This window comes from Calypte anna, chromosome 1 (assembly GCF_003957555.1).
Source record: "Calypte anna isolate BGI_N300 chromosome 1, bCalAnn1_v1.p, whole genome shotgun sequence".
Classification (NCBI taxonomy): Eukaryota; Metazoa; Chordata; class Aves; order Apodiformes; family Trochilidae; genus Calypte; species Calypte anna.
Genome location: NC_044244.1, coordinates 30,697,891 through 30,706,379, shown reverse-complemented (window position 1 = coordinate 30,706,379; position 8,489 = coordinate 30,697,891).

The window sequence follows — 8,489 nt, the reverse complement described above, 5'->3', positions numbered from 1 at the left end:
AGTTAGGTCAATGGTCCAATAGAAGTGGTGTCATATCCCCTTGCTCACCTTTTTTCCTTAGCTAATTATGGAAGATGCAACAATACTTGAGGACTCAGTCAGGAAAGACCCAGGTGTTGCTAAATCTACTGTGGATTAACTGCATTCAGTGCTTCTCTGCCTCCAAGGAGAGCTTGACTCTCTCTTTTCTCTATCCCCATTAGGTTGTTAGAGACAGTAATGATATCTCTCAACTTTCTCTTCTGCAGACTGACCAAGCCAGTGTACCCAGCTTCTTTTTGTATGCCTTGCATTCCACCACCATCTTGCAATATTCCTTGAGAGCAAGGATGGAGTGGGGGGAGAAACCACAAAAGTTCCTGGTAGAGGAATGACCTCTTCCTTGGCCTTGACCTGCTGGCTACAGTCTAGCTGATAAAATCCAGATGGTTTCATTAGAGCGTTCCCAGGCCTTCCCTCTGTAACCCTGAGAAGAAGAGTAGTGGTGGCCAGCTCTCCCATCCCAGCAAATCATGCTGGCACATATGGAAACATTTGAGATGTTTGTGTATGTTCCCTATTAAATGATGAGTGGGGAGCTCTCCCCAGCCTGTGTTACTGGAACTGTATTTATCTCATGGTAGATAACAGTGAACATTTGTCATGGTAGGCATGTCTGGTCAGCAAGTGGGACAAGCGTTGGGGCTAGGGAAGAGGGAGCCCCAAACAGACCAGCTGAGCTAGTAATCCTGATTGAAACCTTTCCTTACATCTGAAGGGCCTCCATAAGAAGTGGCAGCAGAGGTGGGGGCCACCTGGGTGAGATATTTTGACAGCTTGGACCTGAACTGGGATGTTTCTCATTAATTGCTCTGAATGCAGGGTTCATAGCAGCTGCTGCGAAATTTAGCCTCTTCAAATGAGGTTGGAGACCAAAATATCAGACTAGGTTTAATTCATTTTCACCCAGCAGATCTGGACCTGCAAGTTTTCCAGAACTTAAAAGAAGTAGAGGTCTCAAACACATGCCTGATGCACGGGTCTGGATGCTTCCTGAACAGTTTTCCACACTTAGCAAATGGCACAGTGTGAAAAGATTGGATAAATTACAATACATAGCTCCAGATAGTCAGGGATGTTAAGGTTTTTTTTATATATCAGTATAGAAAAGGACTACTCTAAATTGATCTACCACAGTGTTCCTCAGTGAGCTAATATCTTTAAAAGCATGTAAAAGAATGGAATTATATTGCATGTTATCCAGCAGGAGGTATTCACTAACTACTGAATTCATCATTCCTCTGCCCTGCAGCTTTGTTTGCTCAGTCCCCTTCCATGTAGAGCATGGACAGTATGTTCTTTCTAGCACATATGGGCACTTTCAGAGCAAACAATAGACACAGGCTTGCAGTGAGAATCTCCAGGTAGCCCCTGCCTTTGCTCAGGCACTGTTTGAAGCCAGGAATAAATATTCTGACAGTGCAAGATGTTCCCAAATGTGTTCTGAAAATAACGGAGGGGGACTGGCAACACCAAAGCAATATTTTTATGTTACGGTGTGGAACAACAGAAGGCCTGGGGTAAAAATCTAGAGAGAATATTTTTTTCCTTTCCTGACATCATTAAAATAGAAAGAATGCAAAACAAATTTTGCATGGTAAGCCCTTCTTCTAAATAGTATAAATAACACATAACCTTTTCAAAACCCACACTCATACAAACAAACTTTATAGGCACTTGAGTGAAGGATATTAAAGAAGCCCTTTCTAGGTGGGCTGAATCATTTTCTGGGATGTTCCTGTCTCCCTCCATTGAGATTAGACAGATACTAAAGCAAACTCTCTCCTTCTGTTGCAGTGAAGTGCCTTTTGTCAGGTGTTGGGAACATGAAACTGTCTTTCCCTTCTTAAAAACACTGGGCAACAATAAATACTTACGCTCTGCACTGGCAGGAATCAGTACAACTGGGAGATGTGGTAATGTTGCAAAGAAGATACCTGTGTCATCTCTAGTCATATCATATTTCATGTTATAAGCACAGTAAGCCAAAAAGCACAGTAGTAAAGCGATTAATATATTGTAAATTATAGCCATGATGGGAAATTGTGTTTATGGTGAGGAATTCTATTTCTTAAAATGAAAAAATCACTTGAGTTTTACTTAATGTTCTTTTTTAGCTCTTCCTCACTTCACTGTGGCCAATTGTAAATGCAGCTTTTCATACTTGCCCTGTGAAGCTCATTATTGCCAGAGAGACTGGAATAAACTCAAGGATAAGAGGAAATTATGTTTTTGGAAAAGGAGAACAGGGTGTTGCAACCTTTTTTCAGAACATACCAGTTATTGTGCTACAGAGATTTTAATACATTTACCAACTATCCTCAGTTTTGTTTTGCAAAATATGTGAATATTAATATTTTAAAGGAGCACTGAGCTCTTTTTCTGGGTAGTTATTATTTATATTACATGTGTGAAGAGGAAAAGACTTCTTAAGCTAAAATATGCTGCTCTTTCTCCAGCAAACCTCATCAGGAAATCAATGGGCTATTGAACTCCTCACTGAGCCTTCTTTTTTTTAACTGGCTTTTGACACACGGAGTGTTGTTTACCTGATGTCTGGCCACGTCTCACCTAATCACATTCCTGCCATCAGTACTTTGGAGGTCATGGTTGTGTTTCTGCTTGTGGCACTAAGTGGTTTCACAGACTCAGAGCAACACTGGTTGGAAGGGATCTGTGGAGCACAGGTGGCCCAGCCCCCCTCACAGAGTTGAGCTACCATAAGATGCTCAGCTCAGACACTGCTTTGCTTTGCAAAGTCTCAGAACACTTCAAGGATGGTGACTCTGCAGCCTTTCTGAGCGGTGTGCTCCTGGGTGGCACCTGAACCTCTTATGCTCCAGTATGTGGCTCCTGCCCCATGTTTAGGGTGCCTGGCACTACTGAGAAGGCTCTGGCTCTGTTGTCTTTGTAGCTACCTTTAAAATAGCTATAGCTTGGTCTTATAGCCCCTCTTAGCTTCCCCTCTGCCAGCTTAAACAAGTCCTACCTTCCCAGTCTTTTCTTTTCTGAAAATCCAAGAGTTCTAGAGTAGCTGAAGCCACATGGCTCCTTGGATGTGGAGGATCTGGGTGAGAATTCAGGGTGTTAGAGATGTAGGAGATGACATTGGCCCCCTTGGTCTTAAAATTTTTAAAACTGTGAAAAAAATAGTTTTGGTTTTTTTTTATGTACATTTCTAAGAATAAAGCATGGCAACAGTCAGTTAATACTGAAATTGTCCCTGCAAAAAGCATTCTTACCCTTTTTAAAGAGCAGCTTTGTACCTGTGTGTAGATGTGGGTGTAGGGTCAGGTGCTTTGAATACAGATGATTTATTGTCACCAGACTTATTTTCTCTTCAGGCTTCCTGGTGAAGAGGAGATAACAACAGAATGGAAAAATACACTTTGCTTTGCTATACTGACTGTTTTAATGACAACACCAATGAATGCAGAGTGAAAACTAAATTCAGAGCGCTAACAAAACTTCCTGCAATTTCAGAAGATAGTATTTGAGGAAGAAGCAAACACTGCCAGACATAAGGTTCTTGTACCAAGAAGAAGGCAGTATGAGTCAGCAACACTTATTGCATAACAGGACTATTACCTTTTTTTTCTGTCAAGTCTATCAGTGACAGTGGTATTTCCTGTTTGTAGAAAACACGAAGATCTTAATGGAACATTTAATACATACTCATCTTCTAAAAAAAACACAAAAAACAACCACACGAAAAATGTGCTTAGTATTTTGGTAAAAGCATCTCCTGCACCTTCAGTACTAACCTGATTTCACCCTTTAAAGCCTGTTGCCAGCCGAGGCTCTGGCCATAAGCAAAATGGCAGCTACAGGGGCAGCAGTGCAGCCCTGACCTGCTTTGATGAATCCCAAATCCTAGAGCCTGACCACTGCAGCCCAAGTGGCCCAATGTGTGGGACAACAGCTGGAGCAAAGGCAGTCAAAAAAGTACACCAGAACCCCCTCCCACTGCTGCTCATGTTTTCTGGACCTGAAGTACCAAGGTGTGGGCCAGCACCTACAGTTAACACAGCCAGACCAGCTCTTGATTGCTCTTTGCCTCAGGTGATGGCTCTGGGCAATGGCTGGTCAATTTTACAGCCTAAAGAGCATTATAGCATTCATTTGATGTGGGACCTGCTGAGGTGTGAAGTTGTGCCCAGAGCAAAGGGACCACTGAGCCTTACCTAACAGCAGCTCTGGAAACACCCTTCTATCTATCGGAGATTTTTTGGGGAAGGCCTTCTCTGTGCAGGAAAAGTGCCCTCGCATCTGCCACGTCTGGAAATTTCTCTGCTAAATGATGGTAATGCACCACTTGGTTCCTCTGTGAGATGATGGCTAGCCAAAAGGCACCAGGAGAGGAAAGTATAATATGCCATTGGGTATAATATGCATCCAGGTTAATGCAAACACAGACCCACCATCAGTGAAGGAAGAGGTGGTATGTGCACTATTACATGGTCTTGACCCCTACAAATCAATGGACCCCAACAATATTCACTCAAGGGGTTGATGTCATTGCAAAGACATTCTCCATAATTTTTGAGAAGTCATGGAAATCAAGGAATATCCCAGAAGACTAATGTCACCCTCATCTACAAGAAGGGCTTGAAGAAGGATACAGGAAACTATAGGCCCACCCATCTCACTTCAGTTCCTGGGCCAATTATGGAACAAATGCTCTGGGTGGTATCACAAGTGAGATGAAGGACATGATTGGGAAAAAACAGTATGGATTCACCAGGGGCAAATTGTACTTGAGAAACCTAATCACCTTCTATAATGAAGCAACCTGTTTGGTTGATGCAAGGTGAGCAGGGAACATTGTCACCTTGGCTTCTCCAGGATTTTCAGGACAGTCCCCCATAGCCTTCTCTTAGAGAAACTGGTGTGTTATGGCCTAGACAAATGGTCTGTGTGGTGGGTGGGGATCTGGATTTCAAGGGTAGCCAATAGCTCCTCTTCAAACTGCCCGTTAATCACAATCAGGGGTCACCAGAGATTGATATTGGGCCCAATGCTGTTTGATATCTTTGTAGGTGATCTGGATGATGAGATCAAGTGTATCTTGATGATACCAAACTGGGTGGGGAAATACATTTTGGAAGGAAGAGTCAGACTGCAGGAAGACCTGAAAGGCTGGAAAAGTTGGCTAGAAAGAATCTTACAAAGTTCTATAAGCACTAGTGTAAGGTCTTGCACCTGGGAAAACATAATCTGGAAGTGCAGCACAGGGTGGGATCTACCTGGCTGGAGAGCAGCTCTGTGGAAAGGGATGTGTGAGTCCCAGTGAACAAGCTTAATATGGGTGAACAGTGTGCTGCTGCTGCAGCAATGAAAGCCAAGAAGATGCTGGGCTGCATCAACAGAGGCATCACAGCAGAGATAAAGAAGTCATCATCCCACTCTACTCAACACTTTTCAGGCCACACCTGAACACTGTGTTCAGATTTGGACTCTGCTATACAAAAAAGATGCTGAGGGGCTGGAAAAGGTCCAGAGGAGTACCACAATGATGACCAAAGAATTGGGAAACCTGATATACAAGGAAAGGCTGAGAGAACTGGGTTTGTTTAGCCTTAAGAAAAGAAGGCTTAGGGAAGCTTGAAGGGCAGCTACAAAGAAAGTGGAGACACCCTTTTTACAAGCAGTCATGTGGAAAAGACAAGAGGTCCAAGCTACTCCTGGGGAGATTTCAGTAGGACACAAGAGGACAATTTTTCACAACGAGTAGAATCAGCCATTGGAATAATCTCCCCAGAGAAGTTGTGGATTCCCCAACATTGGACATGTTTAGGATTTAGCTGGACATGGTGCTGGGGGATCTTGTCTACATCGTGCTTTTGCCAAAAAAGGTTGGATCCCTGAGGTCCCTTCCAACCTGGTATTCTGTGTTTCAGTGACTATCTACCAAATATGTTCAAGCCACAGCTGACCTGGCTTGCTCAGAGAAAGGGTAAACAGGGGTCTATGCACTGCAGGGTACTTACATACTTACTGTGCACTAAGTGCTCCCTGATGAGCTGAAGCATGCTCCACTGACACTAAGATGACTTGTAGAATGGTTCTACAAATTAGCAAAGAAAAAAGAGATTTATTTTGCAGGAATTTTTGTGAGGTTGGTACAAACATAGTACACTTGACCTTTTTTTGAATGTCAAAGAAGCTGCCCTGATTGCAGAGTACCTATAGCAGAAACATTCCTCAGAAATCTAATGGCAGCTACAACCAAGCATTGGTGTTGTGTCTACTCCAAGGCTGTGCTTTCTTTCGCCCACTATTTCCAACATCATAATAAAGAATTTAATCCTATTCTTTGCCAGAAAACAATATATTTCCTTCTTTAAACCCTTTCACATTCTCAAGTAATCCCAGCAAATGTGAAGTTTTCTTTAGAAAAACTGAAATCAAATGCAGCCATGATAAAGAGAAGACAGAAAGGGCTCTGCAGTCCAAGGGTTACAGTGTGCCTCCTTCATTTAGTCTGAAGACTGTCTACCAACATTTTCTCTACTGAAAAAGTCTTTCCTGGTGAAAATAAAGCAGCGCTTTTCTAGTTCAGGGATAGACTATAAGAACTGGCAGTGTCCAGAAACCTCATGTTAATACAACTGGCTCCTCCTCTATAGACAAAATTGCCTACAAGGATGAGGATGGTTTCTGCCAGGCTCACCTGCTTGTGCAGGTGCCACCTTACACTGCCTGACACCTCTGGGACACCAGGTACTCAGGCAGAGGCACTGAGCCGATCAGTCCTGACAACTCCATGCTCTGAGGAAAGGCCCATCTGAATACCCAGCGAGAATTCTCTCTCCAGAGGGAATTGTGCCACACTGCTTGGGCTCGATGAGTATTGGACATAGAAATGGATATCTGTGGTGTTTGAAAACAAAATGAACTCTATTCTTGATAATTGCTTCTTAAATCAGGTTCCAAAAACGTACCAGAAGTAATTTTCACAGCTGTTGCTGATCTGTTAGTACATCCGTCCACCCATCTCCCTGCTGATTGCTTTATGGTTTACAGTCTTATTTTCATTTGTTTAAAGAAATGTTTTTCTCTCCCCTGTCATCACATGAGACATCCTCATGAACAAGAGCACAGTGAGGAGACTGCCTATGGGCACACTCCTGTTGAGCCTGCAAAGCAAGCAGACACAAGGGAGCAAGGCTGCCTGCCCCAGCCCTTCCTGAGCTCTGCCCCTCTCAGAATGGAACAGAAGAGTTTGGTGCCAAACCATGATTCTTGCAGGCAATTGAGAACTGCTTTAAATCATAAGGGACACCTATTCTGTGTCATAGGCTTTAGAGGGAGTCTGTTTCCCTCATTAGACCAGATGATTCAATGGAAAATATGGGCATTTCTCAGACTCAAAATCCCTTCGATCAGCCTAAGTCCAAAAGTTTTCTTATTTTTCCACCTCTGTGATAGGTTTAAAGCAAGATAGGACCTTTTGTACTTCTTAATCTTTGGACTGTACTACTTCTGGCATCATATGGCATGACGGAGTTTACAGTCAGTTATGTTTTCATGGGAATGCAGAACTGATGGGGACAGAGCTTGCTTTTGTTACACTGCTTGTCTGAGTCTATATTGGAACCAGGATTTTTTTGGAGGTGGGAAACTACAAAACAGCACACCACAGCCAGTGCTGGCAGCAAGCAGGCAGCCCACAGGCTGTCACTCAGCCTGAGCTAAAGAGGTCTGAAGTGCTCCACGGGATACTCTAAGAATTAAAAATTACATCCCCTCGTTTGCCTTCCTGCCTTTCCAGCCAGGCAAGTCTGAGGGCCTTGATCACACAGCCTACACAGGAAGGAGGGCTGTAGGGTCATTTGGGTTTTTAATTGTGGTCATAGTTTAGTTGGAGGAAAGGTGGTAAATTCTAAAAAAATACAGGCACATCACAGGCAATGAAATACTTCTCTACAGGTCTATATTGCAAATGGCATTTGTCACTTGACATATACCTCCACAATTAAAATTATGGTAAATATTCCAACTGGAAAACTAAGGCAGTTTCTTGTTAGAAATCATAATCCTCTGACCAAGTCCTGCCACACACACCTCTATGTAGCTCTGTGCTCACAGGGATAAGAGCAATGTGGAAGCCCTTGACCATTTTTCACAGGTCCTATTTTCCAGGTTAATTACTCTTGTGCTACTGCAAGTTTAATGCATGCTCCTCATTCAAAAATCAAAACTATCAAGTGAAAGCGTGATCTAACCCTTGGAAGTGCATTTTGTAACAGCACTAAGCTCAGAGAGCAAATAGCTCTGGTAACTGAGATGTTTGCCCTCAGTGTGCTCCAATAAACTGATTTACCTTTCCTCTTTTTTTTTTTTTTCCCCTTTTTTTTTAAAAAGAGCTGACGCAAGTTTGTCAAAGGGAGTTGTTGGGTGTAGCAGCTGTTGATTGGTTCATCTGATACAGTCCCATTTGTCTTTAA